Genomic DNA, 5516 nt, shown 5'->3' with positions numbered 1-5516 from the left:
GCCGCCCCGCCGCCACCGCCACCGCCACCGCCACCGCCACCGCCACCGCCACCGCCACCGCCACCGCCACCGCCACCGCCGTGTCACCGCCCCGCGGGAGAGCGGGGCTGGCACCTCTGCCCGGGCATGGGAACCGGGGACCGGCACCTCTGCCCGGGCATGGGGAACGGGGGACCGGCACCTCTGCCCGGGCATGGGGAACCGGGGACCGGCACCTCTGCCCGGAGATGGGAACCGGGGACCGGCACCTCTGCCCGGGCATGGGGAACCGGGGACCGGCACCTCTGCCCGGGCATGGGAACCGGGGACTGGCACCTCCCTGCAGGGCTGTGGGATGGGGGCTGTCACCTCCCCGTGGCCGAGGTGATGGGGGCTCTGTCGCCCCCCAGACTGCAGGGACCAGGACTCTGTCATCCCCCCAGTGAGGACTTTGAGGCTCTGTCACCGCCTCCTGGCTGAGAGGATTGCGGTTCTGTCCGCAGGGATGTCCCAGGGGATGTCACCGCCCTACAGCTGCAGGGTCGCAGGGGTCTGTCACCGCCCCCAGGCCATCAGCTCCTTCCCTCCGAGCATTATCCAGCTGATGTCCTCCTTCGCTGCAGCCTGGAAATCCCAGCACTTCCCTGGGGATTCCAGCTGCGGAGCGCTCAGTGTCACCTGCGGAGCGCTCAGCGTCACCTGCGGGACATGTGCGGCCAGCCAGGGCTGCGGGGACAGCCCTGGAAGGGGACAAAACCTCCTGCCAGGGCCCTTGGAGCAGGATTTCTGGCCAGCGGCCGCGCGTGCAGGAGCAGCAGTACCCTCCAGAGGGTGCCGTGCTGTCGCCGGAGCTCCCCGCGCCTGCCGCTGCCAAATCCGCCTCCGTCCCCACACATGGTCGGCATCAGAGCCCTCCCAGCTCTCCCCAAAGCCACCGAGGCCACGCGGGGTCCGTGTAATTCCTAAAGCCGGCTCGCATCTGCTCGAGGGGGCATTCCAGGCATCAGTGGGAATCAGGAAATTGTTCATAGCGCTGGCCCTGCCAACGGCCGGGGGTAGATTTCTTTGATTTCCCATGCTCGGTGTCCACATCTGTAGAAGGGAAAGGGGGGAATTCGTACATGAGAATAAACGCGCTTGGAAAGCCGTGAAAACTCCCTTTCAAGTCAGCCTGATGAAAACTTCATGTTCTGGAGCTCTTTGCTTCAAGGGGAGCAATCTGTTTCGAAGAGGAAAAGCTGTGTATTTTTCTTATTTAAACCTCCTAAATCTGCTGGAGCATTAAAAATATTTGGCATTTCCACAGCACATTTCATTCCCAGCTCTGAATGCGTTTTACAGACATTCATTAATTAAGCCTCGCAAAACCTTGGGGAGAAAGGGAAGCAGTGCTTATTAATTTGCTATTTGTGTTGCTGCGGCGCACGGAGACCCCGGCCAGGACCTCGGGGCCTTGTTATTTTAGACACGACCTGCACAGAGGAGGAGCTGTCAGCAGGGGAAGAGGCCGTGGACGGACCCTCCTGGTGCTCCATCCCCTGTCCCTTCTGGAATTCGGAGCTGCAGGAGCTCCCCCCCAGCTCTCCCCCCTCTCCAGGGCTGCTCCTTTCCCTGTTCTGGTGTTTGGGGGCAGCTCCTGCCCCTCCTTCCCAGCACCTCGTGGTTGTCCCACTTCCAGCTCGGCTTCATTTGACACCTTCCCCTTCCTCTGGGGGTCACTTTATGGAATCTCGGAGTTATTTAGGTTGGAAAAGACCTCCAAGACCACCGAGTCCAAGCTGTGACTGATCCTCAGCCTGTCCCCAGCCCAGAGCTCTGAGTGCCACCTCCACGAGCTCCTTGGACACCTCCAGGGATGGGCACCCAAACCTCCCTGGGCAGCCCCTTCCAGAGCCTCACCATCCTTCTCACGAGGAAACGTCCCCAGCACCCAGCCTGAGGCCATTCCCTCTGGTCCTGTTGTCCCCTGGGAGCACAGCCCGACCCCCCCAAGCTGTCCCCTCCTGTCAGGAGCTGTGCAGAGCCCAAAGGTCCCCCCTGAGCCTCCTTTGCTCCTTCTGAGCCCCTTCCCCAGCTCCCTCAGCCGCCCCTCACCTGCTCAGCACACCCTGATCTGTGACAGACTTCAAACAAACACTCGCCCTCTTTATTTTTAGGTCAACCCTGATATTTTTAGGTCCCCCCTGCTATTGGAAGTGCAGCTATTTCTGTGCCCAAAGGGCTGTGCCCTCTCCATCCCAGGTGTGGTGGCAAAGCTGTGAATGTTACACCTCTGCTTCCCCTGCAGGAAAAGCAGGGCCGGGCTGGATGCTGTAAATGCCTTTCACATGTTCCCCAGATCCCAGTTAAATGGAACCCCAGAAGGGCTCTCAAAGCAGGAAAAATGCATTTATAAGACCCTGGAAGGAAGATGTATTCCATAACGACTCTGGTGACCAGGCGTGCTGACTTGTGTCATGTGGAGAAGGAGCCAAGGGGGGGATTTCTTGTTATTTCATATTGCTGATGGGATTTTACCTCTGGCAGCAAATCCAGGAACTTTTTAGTTACCATTATTGTTTGATTTTATGGGCCATTTGATATTTATTTTTATTTCTCTTCATTATTTGTTGAGTGCACTTAGCCCCCTTCCCCGAGCAGCCTGCCTTATATCTAAGGTGAATTTTATGACCAGTGTTAGCACAGCAATCTGAGCAACTCACACAACTGTAATATATTTATCCTGTGCACTCAGTACATCCAGGCAGGCCTGGAATTCCTACTGTGGAGAGCAGTGGTCTGCCTGGAAAATCCCAACTCTAACTGGACTGGGTTAAAAAAAAAAGGAATAAACTCCAAACTATTCTACATTCTTCTATTTACATTCTTCTTCTTTCTGATCTTGATTTCAAGCCTTCAGGATCTATTTGAGTCATATTTTCACCTTTTTTTTTCGTTTGTTTTTCCCTTTGCAAAACATGAGGTCTCTCCATGTACCTTTTGCTGCAAGCCAAGCTCTTGTGTATCCCACGGCTCCCACAGCTGGACTTTAAAATCCACAGCCAGCACTGGGAGAGTAATGACAAAATCATGAGCTGGCAGCTCTGCCTTTCCCTTAGACCTCCTCATTTCATCCTGCTCAGGAGCAGGAATTCCTCACAGCTCTCAGCACCAGCATCCAGGGTTTGGGGTTTTTTTGGGGTTTTTGGGGGTTTTTTTGGGGTTGTTTTTTTTTTTGTTTTTTTTTTTTTTGGTTGGTTGGTTGGTTGGTTTTTTTCCCCAATTTTTGTTAGATTTTTTCCCAGCACAGGATTTTTTTTTTTCCCAATTCTTGTTACATTTCTGGCTGCTTTATTTTCCCTCGTTGTGGAGGAGGCTGCTGTGACCTCCCTCACTCTTCCTGGGTGATATCCCAGCTCTGCCTCCCGCCTGCCCTGAGGGTGTGGTGGCAATTTCTCAGTGCCAGTGCTTCTCCCTGCTTTTATCCCCTCTGGATTTCTGCTCTGCTGCTCCCTGCTAATCCCTGGGTAATCCTGACCCAGCGCGAGCCTGGGGAAGGTCAGGAGCACAGGCTGGGGTGTGTCTGCTGTGCCAGCAGGACGGACCAGCCTTTCCCCCTCCCTCCCTCCCTTTTATCCTGCCCCTTTGGATGCATTTCCCCGTGGAGATGTTTGATCTGCTGTGGGCAGGTGGAGGTGGATCCTCCATCGCCTCTTTCCCCTGCAGCTCCACCCCTGCCAGGGCCCACGGCAAAGAGAAAATTCCATGGTGGGGAGAGGCCACCGAGGGCAGGGATGTGGGACCCCCAGGGACCCTCAGGGATGTGAGATCCTCAAGGATGTGGGACCCCCAGGGATTTGGGACCCCCAGGGATTTGGGATCCCAAGTCCCTCAGGATGAGCTCTGTGGGATGAGCTCTGTAGGCTCCCACCACCCTGGGGTGCAGCCAAGCCCCGCAGGTCCCAGATTCCCCAATTTCAGAGACAATCCAACGGAACCAGCACAAACCCCGGGGACAGCAGCATCCCTTCCATGCCAGGATGGAGCCAGCCTGGCTCTCTGCTGGATGCCCGCCCCAGGCAGTGTCCCCCAGCCTGTGGAGCAGCAGTGCCACCTTACCCAGCAGGGATGGAACAGGAGTGTGGCAGTGCTGTGCCCTGGGAGGAGCAGGAGCGAGCAGGACCCAGGGCCACGTGGGGTCTGCCCGGGGGGAAGGATCAACAGCTTCTGGCAGGAACCTTGGGCTCCTGCCAGTCCCACATGCAGAGCTGACCCCTCAGGAGCTGGCTCCCTCTCAGCTGGCAGCATTGGCCATTCCCAGCTCCATTTGGCACCACGGCCAGGCCGCGATCCCGCAGGTCCCCTCCGTGTCCCGCACGTGTCACCCCCCAAAGGAGGGATGGCTCCAGGTGCTGCAGCACCACCGCAGCCCATCGGGGAGCCTGGTTCCCATCCACCCAGGCAGCCAAACCCAGCTTGGCTGCGCTCCTCACCTGGCAGGAGAACACAGGAACGAGCGGGGAGCGAAGCCCCTCGCAGCCTGGCCAAGCAGTGACAGTGAAGGCCAGGGGGTGGAAAATGCCTGTCCTGGCTGCGCCCTGAGGGTGCTCCCCTTCCCCTGGCTGAGCTCCAAGGGTGCTCCCCTTCCCCTGGCTGTGCCCTGAGGGTGCTCCCCTTCCCCTGGCTGTGCCCTGAGGGTGCTCCCCTTCCCCACGGCAGCGCCAGGGCCCAGCAGCTGCGCCAGGCTCGGCACCGCGCTCAGCTCTGACATTTGAACACGAGGAATAATTTGGCTTCATTATCCCCCCCCCCCCCACCCCCCGAGGGTCCCTCGAGCCGGGCTGGAATGTGCGTGGTAGGGACAGAACCAATCCCATTAGCACCAGCAGATTGTTTTTCCTTTGGTTTTGTTGTTGTTGAATCACCCATGGCTCCGGCTCGGCTCGTAGGAAGGAGGACGGGCAGAGGAGACCCATGGATGTGTTTTACTGGGCAGAGGAGACCCATGGATGTGTTTTACCGGGCAGAGGAGACCCATGGATGTGTTTTACCGGGCAGAGGAGACCCATGGATGTATTTTACTGGGCAGAGGAGACCCATGGATGTGTTGAGTGTTTTCCCATCCCTGCCGTGCCCCGTTCCAGCAGCTCCATGGGGTTTCCATCCTTGAAGGCCTGGCAGGCTTTGTGGTGGCTCCAGGCACGATTCAAAGGAGAATTTGTAAGGGAAAGGGCTCAGCTCCACATGTGGACTCAGAAAGATCCTTTGAGTCCTTGTCCAGCTCCCCATCTCTCCTCCTCATCCTCGCCCCGTCCCTGGATGGGGATTTATCTCCATTGGGCTTAAAAGTGAGTTTACAGCTCTGCGTGTTGGTCAGGAATTCGGGATTGCAGCTTTGTGCTGGCAGGAGCTGGGCCAGGAGCAGGGAGAGGCAGCTGGAGCTGCTGGAAAATTCCTTTCCCATCTGAGAGAGGAGCCCAGGCTCTGCTTCCATCACCTCCAGGAGCCCTGCAGCTCCAAACCTGCTGCTTCACCCAGGCTGGGGACTCTCAAGGAAG

The sequence above is a fragment of the Molothrus aeneus genome, chromosome 27 (assembly GCF_037042795.1).
Source record: "Molothrus aeneus isolate 106 chromosome 27, BPBGC_Maene_1.0, whole genome shotgun sequence".
Lineage (NCBI taxonomy): Eukaryota > Metazoa > Chordata > Aves > Passeriformes > Icteridae > Molothrus > Molothrus aeneus.
This window is presented reverse-complemented; position numbering follows the sequence as displayed.